Source organism: Calonectris borealis, chromosome 21, assembly GCF_964195595.1.
Source record: "Calonectris borealis chromosome 21, bCalBor7.hap1.2, whole genome shotgun sequence".
In the NCBI taxonomy this organism is placed as follows: domain Eukaryota; kingdom Metazoa; phylum Chordata; class Aves; order Procellariiformes; family Procellariidae; genus Calonectris; species Calonectris borealis.
In genome coordinates this window covers 11,742,424-11,757,414 of record NC_134332.1, presented here as the reverse complement: position 1 = coordinate 11,757,414, position 14,991 = coordinate 11,742,424, and the positions used below count along the sequence as shown (strand labels likewise).

The 14,991-nt window shown below is 47.2% G+C and overlaps 1 protein-coding gene and 1 long non-coding RNA gene across 3 annotated transcripts in view; one reads left to right on the top strand and one right to left on the bottom strand.

Annotated features, from left to right (window-relative positions):
- Positions 1-3,103, bottom strand: part of LOC142091494 (uncharacterized) — a 33,980-nt gene extending 30,877 nt beyond the window's left edge. For both annotated transcript variants that reach the window (XR_012676825.1, XR_012676824.1), the window contains exon 1: positions 2,743-3,103. This is a non-coding gene — a long non-coding RNA (uncharacterized LOC142091494). The remainder of the gene's footprint in view (positions 1-2,742) is intronic.
- NR6A1 (nuclear receptor subfamily 6 group A member 1) overlaps positions 1-14,991 on the top strand; it is an 83,081-nt gene that overhangs the window by 26,033 nt on the left and 42,057 nt on the right. The gene's annotated exons all lie outside the window — the stretch shown is intronic.

Sequence of the window (14,991 nt, the reverse complement as noted above, 5' to 3'; positions counted from 1 at the left end):
TTGCGTTGTTTTAGTCATCCAGTCTTTTTTTCCCCTACGTTGCTCACAGGAGCGATGGAAGCAATTCCATCGCCTGCCTGATAGGCTGGTGCAGAGCATCAGCACGACTCTTCCCGGGTATCTCCCAGGTGCCTTGAAAGGTGGACCTGCTTTCCTCACTTTAAAATTCTTCCCCTTTTTCTGAGGTCACAAGGATTGCATTGATAAAATACGCTCAAGAGCAGCAAACAGCCCAACCTTTGCTTTCTGTATTTTATGATACTTTGTATCTCCACAGTTCATAATAAAAACACACATTTCACACCTGCAATATATTACAACTCTCAATTTCATTGTTTTTCCTGGGTGAAGAAGAGAGCTAAGTCATTCCTGCTGCGCTTGTAGTGATACAGAGACACTGCTGGCTGCTCTCTACTGCCGCATGCCTGTGCAAATTTTAAGAGTCTTGGTATCCAGTTGGACTGGCTATTTTTTCTGGTGCTAAGTTGGTAGGGTAGGTAAGATTTACGGAAAAATATGGAAAATGAGGAGGAAGAGCCTTCCTGCCATTCGGGTGAAGACTGAACCGACTTCCACCCCTCAGCTGAGGCGCCGTGCACAGTGAGGGGCAGGCTTTTCATCTAATAAAACCCGCTGGTTGGTTTTCTAATCTTGATAATTTCTGCTCATTGGCTCCAATCAGCGGATTAAAGCCCAGTCTCTGAGGAGTTCTCATTTTAACTCTAGACTGGGGGGGAAAGTAGGGGAAATAGGAGGTACCAGACACTGAACATTTTGGGTTTGTTTTTCTTATTTATTTTGGTATTTGCCAAGTTGACACAACTGAGTAATGTCCTCCTACACAACTGATACAGGAAATGCAGGGAGTAAATTTACTGAACCTTTTATGATGAAATCAGCTGTCTGGCCTCATCCCTGTACAACCACCGCTAAAATGAAGTCCATTCCAATAACAACACATCTCATGCTAGACATCAGCTGCCTCGGTAACGAATCTCTGCTTTTTATAAACACTTTGAGGTTTTCTGTCCTCAAAATTCTTTTAATTTTTCCCCCCCCTGTGAATTAAAATCTCCAGCCAGATCATGCTTCTGCCTTCCAGACACGGGGCAGCGACCACAGCTGAAAAGTAACCATATGGACTTCATGATTTTATGTACTGTGACAATAAAGCTTTTATGACATTCTAGGTGGTTAAAAATGGCAGTAAGGAGCTCTTAAACATGGCACAGTCATGTTGCTTTTCTGAACCGGCAGACCTGCCAACAGTGCATCAAAAGCTGTAATTTCCTGTGCACTGAAGCCCCCTATCTCTGCTGCCTCCAGCTTTGTGTCCCAGGGCTTGTGCCTGCGTGCTAACAAATCTCTATTGTCCAGCGGGGCGAATAGTGGCTGGGACGAAAGAATTGCTGTCTGGTTTCTATTCAAATCCAGGTAGTCAGATATATGAATGGAGTTTCTCGAACAGCCATGTGAATAACCTCTGCTCTGCGTGGAGGCTGCAAATGCTTAACTGGCTGGCGGGTCTGCACCCCAGCGCCTTAGCTGCAGAAAGCACAAGAGTTTGAAATACACTTTTAATGCTCCGCGTGGCTTTTAATACTTATTAACTTTAAAAATATGCCATCTCGCATTCCTGGACAAAACGAGGAGGGTAAATCATCCCCTTCTCAACTTTCTGAACTTGTTGAGGAATTCTACTTATCGTTTTAAAAATGAGTTGGTTTTGCTAAGAAACCGATAGGAAAAGTTGATGAGTATTTTCTTAGAACACACCAGATTTGTAAGTGCGTGTTGACCGAGTCTTTTATTGTACACCGAATCCAATGCAAGCGTCACCATTAATAACTGCAGATGGTTTGGGGAGCAAATACGTTAAATTTCTTTTAGAGTAAGTTATGGTAAGCTATCTGGTACGATAGTTTGGGCAGGAATTAGAGGAATACTGAAGTCAGGGCTCATTTTACTGGGGTTTTTTTTCGGCTGTTTTGGTAATTAACGTGAAGTAAAATGTACAGCTTCGTGGAAACAAGACCTCTTTGCAAAGCTCTGTCTGCCCGCCCAGAGAACTAAACCCCCGAGCCTCGCGCTGTCTCGGCCCTCTCCTATCGCTAAGCAGTAACCGGTCGCGATATCGTCCGCGGGCGGGCGGCTGCCCGCTCGTCCCCCGCGTCCCGCAGGTGCCACCGGAGGAGGGACCGAGCACCCCGGGGCGGCGGAGCCGGACAAAAGCGGGGGACCGGGGGCATCTCCCTCCTCCGCGTCCCCGCCCCGCGGCAGCAGCGCCCGGCACCGCCGAGCCCCGCGGGACGCGGCGGTGCCGGGCGCTGCTGCCGCGGGGCGGGGACGGCTTGTCTGGGGCTGCCCCCCTCCTTTGTGTCCCCGTCTGGCTCAGTTCCTCCCCGCCAGCCCTCGGGCGACACGCGTGTCTGGTTACCGACCCAGACCCGGGAGCAAGTTCCAGCGCTGGGGAATCGCTCGAGTTTCTCCTTCTTCTTCCTGGGGAGGGGGATTGCCGCCTGCTCACCCCCCCAGCTGCGTTATATTAGCAATGTGTATATGTATATATTTTTTTTAAAAAAAAAAAAAGCTTCTGCTCGGAGAACAAAGGAACACGTGCAAAAATGAGACTGGAAAAAAAAAATACTAAAAATCCCCTGACAGCACGTCAGGACGCAGGCGGCCCCCGCCCCCCCGGCGGCGTCGGCCCTTACCAGCGGTCCCTCGGGATGAAAGCCTTACCTGGCGGGGCGGCGCGCTCCCGGGGCAGGCTCCGCGCTCGGCTCCCTCTCCAAAAAGTTGCTGCCGGTGCAGGCAGGACAGCCGCTCCCCGCCGCCCGAGGCGCGGCCTCAGCCCGGGAAGGCGGTGGACTCGGCCCCCGGGCCCCGCCGGTCCGGCCGCGCAGCCCCGTCCGCCGCCCCCCGCCCCGCTATATAGGGCCCAGATGACGGGCAGGGGCGCAGCCGGTCATGTGCGCGTTGCGGCGACGCCGATTCGCTGTCCCGGCGCGGGCTCGCCTCCTGATTGGGCCGGGCCCGCGCACCGGAGGGTCCCCCCCGCCGGCGGGGCGCAGGCCGGGGCGCGGGGCCGCTTGTTTGGGTGCCGGGCGGCGGCGGGTTGTCTGACGGGCCCGGCGCCGCCCCGCCCCAGGCCGACACCTGCCTCCTCCCGGCGGGCGGGCGGGGCGCGGCCCGCAGCCCCCGGGGCGCCGGCAGCGCTGCCCCGCTGCCTGCCGGCCCGAAGCAGCGGCTGGGGGCTTGTTTCTGTCTCCATCGCACAATGGGAGGGAGTGACCCCCCGCTCCAGCCCCGCGGACGCACCGACCCGCCGCGCCGACACCGGCTGCCGGCGTCAAAGCAACGCCCCGGGCGCTGGGACCGCCGGCCCCCGCGCCTTTGCCCTGTTCCGGGGCTGTCACCCTGACCGCGGCACCCGGTCAGGCGGAGCCCACCGGGAGGGTGCCCCTGCCCTGTCGGGGTCTGCTCCGCCAGCCTCCCCCGACCCCCGGGCCTGGGGATTTATTTCGGGTCTTCATGGGCCGCTGGAAACTGGGTCACTGCGTGGCGCGGCCCGGCGCGGCCCCGCTGGTTAGCACGTTAGCTTTCATTTATTTAATGTGGGTCGACTTCATATTTATACTTAAAGGCAATAATGTGTCACAGTAGGGTTCCAGCGCTTTTCAGGTATGCTGTAGACTGCTGGAAAACATCTCGGGGACTGTCTCCTCTAGAGCGGTTGGACGACTCCCACCCCATTCGTTGGTAAAGCTGCCTCTGAACGACACGTAACATCGAGGCGACTTTCCGCCTGTTCTGCAGGCATCCCTGTTCGTAACAACACTGCTGTCGGAGCACGGCAAGAACAACTATTGCCATCTTTATTGCAGGACAGAAATAAAATGCCTTTAAGCATGTTCTCCAATGAGACCGTCTGATGATAAATGAATTCCACTAACTCGCTAGTTTTGGTGGTTTTAGGCTAACAAAACTCAAAGCTGCTCCCACAGACTTGTCTGTAACCTCTCCCTGGGCTGGAACAGTAAAGTGAGACACTCGGATCTCTCTGGAATATGGAATTGCATAACAAGGATGCGCTAACTTCGTTTTTGTAAAGCGTTTTCAGTGGGAATGCAAGACTGGGGATAAGTTAATGTACTTGTTCCATTTTCTTTTCTCATTCTCATTCTTTTCCTGTCCTTTTAGTCGTCTTTCTCTGCTTGTTTTCAGTAGTTGACCTTTCTTCTCTGAGGACATTTTGACACAGGGAGACCAAAGTACTGGACACCCTTCTTGGAGTGGAGGTTGGACTAGGTGGTTCCTGAGGTCCCTTCCAAACTTATGATCCTATAGGTGAAACATGCACCGTAGGAAAGGTTCCCTTTCTCTAGCACTACATGGCTGTTCTCTCTCAATGCTTTTAATAGTGACTACAGTAACCTACTGCTGATTCCGAATTCCTCTGCTTTGGTAGTTCGACGGTCCCGGCTTCCCGAGGCAGTGAGCACGTGCTGGTGAAGCCACAGGTGACTGATCGAAAGGAGGGTGCTGCAGCAGTAACGCAGTTCACGCCCTTTTGTTGGTCCAGTAGAACTTGGGCTTGTTGAGCATTTTCGGACATGTCAGGATTTGCATTAGGAGCCCCTCCTGGGACACAGCCGAGTGGGAGGGGTGGGTCAGAGGTCCCTTTTGGGCATTCTTGACCTGGGTTTCTGTAGAACTCACGCTCAAGGGCTGGATGAATGCATAAATGGAAAATGAAAATTAAATGAAAAAACAAATGACAGTTAAATGGAACTCATCCAAAAGGAAGCAATTTGGAAAAAAAAAAAGGTTAATATGCTGCTTTAATGGTGACCCAGGCGCGTATCAGTGTCATGCAGCTGCTATTGATGTGGATGAAGAGGTTCCCACCTCCGTGTCGTGAGTGTGAAGGAGATAGCTTGTATCTGCTGTCCGTTCTGCCCGCAATAACCATTCTAGTAACTTCTCCAGTTTCCAGACAGCTTCCTTTCTGTCTCCTCTTTCAAAGATTAACTTTCACTTCTTGAGTCACTTGATGATTCTTCTAAAATGCAGTTGATCTATTGTTAAAATACGTGTTCATCTGCGTAGTGGGACATGAGTGGTCAGTTATGGGTCGCACTGGCTGAAAAGCATGCAATATCTTTGATCCTATTTATGAAAAATAAAAAATTAAACTGTACGAGTGTCTTTGAGAGTAATATGGTCTTTACGAGCCATCTGAACGGCTACCAAACTCTAGGAGCTTTTACAGACTTCTGTGCGTGGCTTTGTAGACCTACTATACTTCCCAGGCCCCATATGGTGCCCAAGTAATGAAATCTTTTAATGTAATATCCTTGTGTTTTCTGCTAGTGGTTTAAAAAAACAAAAAAGTGGGGCAAATTTTATTGAAAAACATTTAGGTGTATAGCCTAGACTGGATTCCCGCCTAGTGCTCTTGGTACATTAGAAATCCTGAATTAGCAGTTGTTTACTGCTTACTAATACAAGATTGTGATAATTTTAAAACTTCAGTAACTAAGAGTCAGAAGTCCTCTGGTAAGCCAATTTTAAGATTTGCAGAAATAATATAAAAGTCCTCAAATATGAAATGTTAGGGTCTAGAAAAAGAAACAGTGTTTTGGCACAGTATACAAACATAATCCTATCCCAATCTCCAGATACCTCCTTTCTGTCTCCCATGTGAGAGGGGATCTTCAAATGGTTAAGTTGTTTGAATATTTTGAGGCTCGTCCTAATTATATTGCTCTCATTCTCAAAACACTAGGTCCTGTTCAGTTGGATGTACATCGCAATTACTAAATTAGAAGCGCGTTTCACTAAATCTATGGAAAACATCATTTCCCTTTGGGAAATGACCTGCTGGAGCAGTCGTGGAGAACAAGTTCCCCAGGCAAGGGCACCGCAGCCGAGGATGTTCTGCCACGGCTGTTCCTGCAAGCAGGAGCTGGGCCCTGCAGGACCCTGTCAGTTATGATGGGGCTGGGAGGAGGAGGTGGGGGTTTGGCCCAGTTTTTGACCCTTAAGCCATTTTACAATACTGTAAGCAATTTTGTGTTATATTTTGCTGCACAAAATTTACCCAAGTCAAAAGGAAAAAGCAAGGAAGATTTGTTGAGGCATCTAAAAGAGAGGTAATGCTGGTTCTCCCTTGTGCTTCTCCCAGTTATTCTTGAGTCTTTCCGGCAGTTCCCATCCTGGAGAAAACTGTGACAAGACAGGGGAAGGAGGAGGGAAGCATCTTCCAGTAAGTTTGCTCAGATCCGATACGCTTGCCCAAGACAGGCAAGTATCTGGGTCGAATGTGTCTCGTTGCTCTTGATACCTTAAAGCCCAGCAAGCTAAGAAGTGAGGGCTTAAATGATAGATACTTACCTTTTTCTTCCCCTGTATCATCTTCGTTGTAGCTACAGAGCAGCAGTATTCGTGAAGAGTGTTCATCTGAATGTAGGATTTGAGACTGTTTGGGACACTCTGCTGCTCTGTAAATAATCGCTTTCCTGGCTGCGCTTCTGATAACCGGTGGCTGCCCCATCACCGCAGCGGCATCAGGAAAAGGGCAAGACTGGCTTACCACGGTCGTCATCTGCGTCAATGCTAACTTTGCTAATGAGTGAAGCGTACGTGAGAAATGCACCAGCGGGAATATTTAGAAACCAGAAAGTCAGCTCTTAGCAGAGATGCACTTTGACAGTGAGGTGAAGAGAAAGCAAAGGGGCTTGACTGATAGAGATGCCTTCAGACAAATTCATGATGATACGGTGTCTTACTGTCCATTCATTGACTGATGGCATTTCATTAAAGTGTTACAGCAGCCTTCAGTGTGAAGGCCAGCACTTCTTTTTACTCTAAAATAGTTCCTGCAGTTGAGGGCTGTGCTGAGCCTGAGTTACTGCTGCTCCGTATGGAGTCGAAGCGCCTCCCTTTTGGAAGCATGGTACAAGTTCCTGGTCATTATTTTTCCTTGGCCCTCATCTAAAGAGTGTGAATTAAGTCGTGCAAACCCAAAAACCATGTGAACCTCCTCTGCAGAGGAGCCGGGAGGCCTGCACTGCACAACCTTGCCTCGTCCACCAACCCGCTACGTGGCATTGTGCTGGTCAGACCAGCTAGGTTATCTTCTTATCCCTCCCCATTGCTGTCCCTCTTCCTTTCCTTGGGTAATTGAAACACGTCTATTGTTGAGTTCATTCAGGCATGATTGTAAAACAAATTATTTAAGAAAATAGTTTGGAAAAAGTTAATTTGGGTCAAATAGGGATTAACTGAGGAAATCGTTTCTACTTCTACATCCTTCTGCTAAGAAGTAAGCAAGGAAAAGCTTGAAAATAAACCTCGTTGAGCCCATTTTTTGGAGTTATTTTGTATGTGCTCTGTCATTTCGGTAGCTTTCATCACTTAAATCCATCTAACTCGATGAGGAAGGAAGGAGATTCAGTTTGAGAGCAAATTCAAAGTGAAAAGATTTGGCCAGTGACATGATGGAAGGGATAAGTGTAGGTAGAATGGGATTAAACAGAAGTATTCTTGGTATTGAACACATGGTTCAGAGGCCTCTACTTTAACACTCTTTACAGTCTTATTTAAAGCTAAATTCATATCTCTTTTGCATGAAAAAGGAAGGAGAAAATTCATTTTAAAAAAATCAACATGAAACTGAGGGAGATAGAAATTGTTTGACAGAATTGATAGAAATTTATGAAGACTCACTACAAAACTTCAGGAGCAGCATCGGGGAAAGACCGTGTCAGGAAGGACGCTTGGATTTGGGGTGGAATTGAAGGAATTGTCCCTGCCAGCCTTGTCCGCAGCTGGCCGCTCCTCGGGCGCCGGGGCCGGAGCTGCCCGGTGTCTGGTGGCAGCAGCTCACTGCTGCGCCCGGACGCTGCGCGCGAAGGGGCTTGGCTGCAGCATTTCCCCTGGTTCATCGTGCAGGGGGGGAGCACTGACAAACAGCAGTGGATTTCATTCTTGCTTTTCTGGGCATACAGTTTCCTCTCTGCTTTAAAACCTGTGTTAAAAAAAGTAGCCTGTAAAAGTGGAATTACATGGGCCTTCCAAAGTATTCCCATTACCATTAAAATGTTTTCTGTGTACAAACAAACCAGCATAGTGTTTTATACTATAGTATGGCACAGACACAGTTACACTACGTGTTGTGCAAAGTCAGTTATCCTCACAACATTGAGAGTTAGGGAGTAGCTTGACTTCTCTCGCTTGAGGAGTAAACGAGGGAAAAATGAAGGCATAAACCCAAAACTAAGTAACAAGTCAGCGGAAGAGCCAGAAATGGGGTCTGCTAACTCTGTGCATGTATTTGTTTTTTAGGGTATGCTGCCAGTATTAATAACAAAAGAATTGGCTCAGTTTCCACATTTCAGCTATGAAAAATGCATGTCTGTATTCTTGTAATCAGGGGAGCACTTGTACTCCAAGAGAGGAACGCTGCAGGTTAGCACTCTGACAGTGTCCCTGTGGCTGTCTTTTTCTCGGTGGCTGTCACCTTCTGTAGTCATCAAGTGGATAAAGAATTTTTGTCATGCTGCTTCATGAATGAAGTCTGTGCTCTTAAAGAGCATAAGAATTAGCTCTGAAGTATGCATTATCACAAAGCTGATGATGATGTTGAAAATCATAAAAACTAAAATATACTTTCACTCCATTTTCCATTTCTCTTATCACGTCTCTGAGGAGGTGCAGCGTCTGGTTTTAGTTTGTCATGCTTTTTTTTTCCTGGCTGCTGCTAAAATGCTTGGGATTGTGGAGAGCTACCAGCCCTTTGCTTTTAGCATCATTCAAAAACCTTCCATTTAGAAACCATTCTGATATCTTGGTGGTTTTTTTCTTCTTCGTCTTTTTTTAACTACTAAGGAAATTTGCATGAAAATGGAATCATTGTTTCTGAAGAGTTCCATCTGCTCCTGCTGCTTATTCTGTAGCTGGAGTCATAATCCTCTGTTTGTGAAATTTCCCATTGAAGAGATTTTTGGCTTGTTACAGTTTCAGCACAAAATTTCAGAACAGAGGAAATATAGATGCTTCACCTAAAAAAAAAAAAAAGGAAAAGCCTTGAGATGACATCAGAACTACAAGTGCATCTGCAGTCAATACACTGTAATTCTGTAGGGGCTGAGTGAATAGGAAATAGGACAGTAAGTGAGGTGTGCAGGGCTTGGGGTGGGAAAATGCATTTCCTCACGGTGTCAGAGCTTTGGCTAGGTGTAATGAGGAATAGTAATTCTCTGGTTCGCTCAGTATATTAGTATTTCTTTCGGTTGAAGTCGAAGGGCAGGGTTCAATCGGGGTAATAGGGATGCTAAAACACGCTGGGGAGAAACGAGCAAAGTCCCTTTAAAAGAGCTTTATCCAGAAGGGAACAGCCAGGCTTCTTCCGAGCGGTTAGGAGGATCCACCGGCTGGATATTCATTTAGCTGCTCTCACAGCCCTGTATCTGCTTCAGAGGAATATTCTGCAAATGAGAGCAGGATTTTTTGTTGTCATTCTAATTCCTTCTGTTCTTGGGATTTATGCGTTTTACATACATTTATGTGTAATGCCATGCTTGTGTGTGCCTGCATGTAAATGCTGAACAGATTCAGTCGAAGCAGTAGGAAATGGAGAATCCCGTGGGCTGGGAGGTGACACTTGTCCTGCTAGGACCTCTGTCGCTATGCAGAAATACTGCAGGAAAGTGGGTCAGGGCGAGCAGCGCTGGGAGCAGCCGCAGACCCACCGCAGAGGGCTGGCGGCTCCCGCTACGGGAGGAGGGCAGCAGATCACCGTAAGGACCTGAGCGTGGACGGTGATAACGTGTGTGGCTGCGATGAGCCTTCGTTCAAAAGAATTCTCTTCGTCCGAGAGAATTAGTGACCTCATTTTGCATCCTCATTTATGGGATTGTTTTCTGCACCACGTGCGGTATTTGTGAAAAACATTGCATATGTATGAACTGGGCTGTGCTTTAAAGTAGGTAATACATAGTTCCGCTTCGGAAAAACAATTAATCTCAAACATTTGGCACTTTCTCTATTAATTAAATTGTGGTGTGCACGTGTACCCCTGTGTGCAGTACCCGTGCTCGAGGACTGCCTTATTAACCCTTCCCGATATTAGCAGTTTCCAGAACAGCCTTCTCACCTTCATCTCTGCAAACTGAATTCACACACTAGCCCTGCTAACCCCCTACGCTCTTGGTTATCTCATTCCCATGTGATGGTTATAATGGCACCTTCCTCCTTTTCCCAAGCAATGCCACGTGCGCACTGCTCTGAAACTCCAGCAGTGGAGATGGGGCGACAGGTCACGTCCCACCGAACACCGTCCCCTGGCTGGACACTCGCTGGGCTGCCCATGCGGGTCCCTCGCTGGGTTCTTTTAGCTTCTCCCCGTCTGTTGGCTGCTGAACTCTCTGCCCTTTGTAAAATCTCTCCATATGTTATCCCTTCATAGGAATTGGCTCCTGTAGGTTGTTGGTCCACAGCTCTGTCTGCAGCTCAAGCACAACCTTTAACAGTTTTTCAACTTTGTGTACAAATCAGATGTATAATTTACCTCTTTGGGACAAAGGATAGCTGATATCAACAAATCTGCATGCTTTGCATGCAGTCGTGCTTTGTAAGCTCCACAGGAAATACACTTAGCTAAACAAAGTCGTAATTACGTGCAGCTTCCTACCTCTGTTTTCTTGCTGTTCTGTATCACGTTACTGCTCAAGTACCAGTTATTTAGGAAATATATGCCATATATGCCTCACCCCAGTCAGTCTCGTGCTCCCTTGCTGCCAGCTTCTTTATCTTCTCTCTTATCTGTCCCTGGCCTTCAGGGCCTTTTAAAGAGATAATTTAAGGCGTCTTGTCAGGTAAAGCCTGGCCGCTTGTGCTGGCTGAGGCTGGGCTCAGCTGCTCCCGGGGTGGATGGAGTTCGGCCGGGAGAGGCTGTCCTGCTCTGCCTAAAGGCCGTCTTTTCACCCACGGGGTCCCCCTGAGTCCACAGCTCTTGCCACCTAACAGCCCCGTAGTTATCTCCGTGGTGGTGCCTTCCGGAGGTTTGTCTGGAGCTGGGGAGAAGGCACTGGCGAAGGCATGCGAGCTCCCGCCTCGAAGCACAGCTCTCACGCCGACGGTTACAGACCCTGGCACCCCGCAAAATTAATTAGCTGGACACAGATTGCAACAGTAGATACTGGCAGAGGATAATGGACTGTATTCTGTGCGTATTGAATGCTTTTAGAGGAGAAGCTAGTACTGGACTTCAAGCATAAAGAAATACCAGCAAATTTATATGTCGATACTGTTCAGAAAAATGTAAGAACATCACTTCTTCAAGGGGGAAGAAGCCTTTGCAAAAGTTTATCAGTTTTCCTTCATTTTTGAGGAAGGGTCTCTTTCCCTTATCCGATAACCATAGGAAAGCGGGCATTTTTCAGATATGTTTAGCTTGCTAACGTGTTGGTTTAGTTCTTCTTTGTTTTACTGCAGGTAAAGCTGTGAGCTCTGCTTGTTTCACAAGCTATGCTGTGGCTTTTCTGTTTGTCCTCAAGAGCTGGATAGACGACTGCCTATGAAACTGTGTTTGAGCTGCAATCACACGTAAACATGGTTTGAAACATAGGTGTTCGTACTGTTGTTTGCATCTAACGCCTTTGTTTTTTCTTTTAAAATTAATTTCATTTTTTATTTCAGTGTGCAGAAACACAGCAACTCCCATGTATGACCTAAGTACAAATTCTGCACAGCTACAGCTAAGTTATAAATGAGACTAGAAATTGCATGTAGCTCTGTGATTTAATTTTCTCTGACATATTGAGTCTATGTTTTAGCCTACAGAACTCCACAGCTGTGCCCTAATTCTCTTTTCCTTGTGATCTCAACATCGCTGCCTTTTAAGGCATTGCTATTCTTGGATCTCAGCAGGACACCATGTTAGACTGTCACCCTGCACTCCCTGTATTGCCATTGCATAAAACGGCTTCTCCCTGGACTTTCAGATAATATGTGCAAGGAGAAGTTTGGAGCAATGTAGTGGGTGGATGAGGCTAGATCAGAGTGCTTTATATTTTACACAATAGTATATATTAAGGTGTGGGTGTAGGGATTCCGCTGTGATTGCTGTCTGAGGGCACGAGGAAAATGTTTTTATTTTGTTACAAATAATAAGTGATAATGTAATTAGGTTTCGACAAGACTTATATCTGGGATGACAATTCACACAGGAAAAGATGGATGTCTTTTTTGCTTTAAATAAGAGCGTCGCTGCCCTGCGGATATTTATATTCTGTTTTGCTAAGTGGCATTCGTATCTATAGTACTATATAAGCCTAGTTCTTGATTTAACCAAATATTGGCGGTGCTTTAATTCCGGTGCGGCCTTTATCTAACGTCTTACATTTGCTCATATAAATGTAGTGCAAGCATAGTTTGCTAAATTTGGGGTAGGAACTCACGAGATGTGATTTAGCCTGTTCTAACACACGGTGCTCAGATACGTGAATCTGAACATTTAGAGTGTCTCTTGTGAGTAGCAAAGGCTGTTTTCTGTAGTACGTGTGCTGCAAAGTCATCACAACGCTGCACAAATAGCCCCGTTTTCTCTGCTGCTAAGATGCCTGGTGGTAAGCACTGGGAGTTTTTTATCTGCCTCGTTTTCAAGATATATGATAAAAACACTAATGCAGATTTTCATTTTTAACTTCCAAAAAGCGAACAGGCTTACTTTAAATAAGCAACATGAAAACAGAATACGATTGGAATTTCAAAAATTTAACGCTGAAATCCAGGAACTGTTGTTGGGGCAGATCATTTTAATTTCAAATCCGAATCTTACATGTTTCCTCTAAAATCACCTCACATTTCTTACAGCACCTCGCGTTGGAGAGGATCCCTCGGGCTAAACCCGGGTGCGCTGCATTGTGGGAGTATTTATGGAAATCACCGGCAGCCAGCGAGGCCGGCTGGATTTCAGCTGGCAAAGCGGAAGGCAGCGGTGGAAGGGCCGTTCTGTCTGTCTGTCCTGCCGCAGCACACGCAGACACGCTGCCGCAGCCGTGTCTCAGGTGCACCCGCTCCTCAGCCCCCCGAGAGGAACGGGGAGAGTTTGTTTGGTTCAGGTAATCGGCCATTTTCACATCCCCAACACAGCAAAGCTGGTAAAGGCAGGGTAGTAGCGGTGGAGTTTCAGTGTTTCTCTTGAGTTTGCAGTGCTAGCCGTAAAGAGGAGAAGTCGTTCCAGCAGAGGACACGCTCAGTGAGGGGAAATCAACCCCACTAATTCAGGGGCCGTCGTCCCCGGGCAGTCACGAGAAAGGTGGATTCCTTCGGTAGGTAATTTAGAGGCATCTGTTAAGGAGTAATCACTGTCCTAACTTGGGTGTCCTCTCAGTACCAGGTTCCTGCACAAGGAATTAAGGTCCCTGACTTCTGCTGGGCAGCTGCTTTTGAGCCGGCTGCTGGAAGAGATGCTGTTCTTTGCCGGCTGTGCAGAGGAACTTGGAGCCTCTTCACTTGCAAGGCATAAAAGTTGGAAATCTCTACGGTCTCGGTTCCAGGCCTGGTGGTCTGTTGCTTTTGGTCCCCTGTATACGCGTGTTCCAGTAATTAACTTAGGCATTAACCTGCTGCTGCTCTTAGATGTCATGCAAGCTCACTACTACTAAAAAGCCGTTCCATCGGCTGTGCTCCAACACAGCGTCATCTCAGACTCCTGCTTTTCCAGTTCAAGATGGCTTCCACATCATTTTGGGAGCTGGTGGAAGGAAATGTAGGACTTTGAAAAGTTGGCTGAGCCTTTATGGACCTTGTCCTGAATCCCGCAGAACCTGACGGCGAATGCTGGTCTCGGGCTGGTTTCTTTCTGTTTGAAACCAGTGGCAAAGCAGCTACAGCTCTCTGTGAGCATCTCTGCCTCTTGGAGGGTGCTTCATTTAGGAGGGTTCTGTCTCTTACCTCTGGAATCTATTCCCCCGACAATCCGTCCGTCAGTTTCCAGCAGGATCCAGGGATGTATAAACTGGTACCTGGGTAGGCTTAAAATGCACTGAGCTCTCTTCTCAAGATAAACCTCTGCCGAGATTGTAAGAAATCAGCCAATTAACCATGGATGCTCTAGACACAATTTGCTGGATACCTTGTATTTACAAATTGCAAGTATGTGAATTTGCTCAAGCACATTTTATGCTACTTGTTGCCTATAAGTTGTAGCTGCTGCTAATTTCTTCTGTTTGTGCACTTCTACCCTGGCAGAACTGGTTAGAGCTTCCAGGCCGTAATACTGAATACTGCGGTGCAGTAATGATGTTACAACCATCTTTAGAAGCGAATCACAAACATATAAAAAACAAAATCAAAAAGTGAACGATCATGGAAGAATGCTGTCGGTAGTGGAACCTGTTGGGGAATGCAGGGTGCGGTGTAGGATTATGGTTAAAGAGGACAAATTAAAAATATAAACCACTTTTATGCACCCTGAATTCACAGATGTCCCCGAAACATCTGTGGTTGTTTTAAGAAGAAATGTAAAGGCCAAGAAGCCCTCGTGATGGTGACAAACTGCGTAAAGAGAAGCCATTTGGCTTTACTGCCAGCACTGTGTTTCAGAGGGCTGGTGGTGGTCTGAAAGGATTTGGACGTGGAGAATTATTTTAAATAGAGAATTAAATGCCTTTCTCTAAAATAAATGTAAATTTTACTTAAGGAAAAAAAAGTTAAGAAGTGAGAAGGGTTAATTTTAGTATTTGTAATTTGTTGTTTACTCTGCATCTGCTCTGGTCACTGTCTGAGACCAGGTCGGGGCTGGCAGGGAGCTGGCGCGTCTGACCCAGCACAGCCCTGTTCCTGTTTAGGTTACCTTCTTTATGGAAACACCACGGGAACAGTACATTGATTTTAGGTACGCTATTAATACAAATGTGAGTGAGGTCACGATAATTGGTAGTTATTATTGTTTGGATAATGGACATCCCAGGTCTGCTC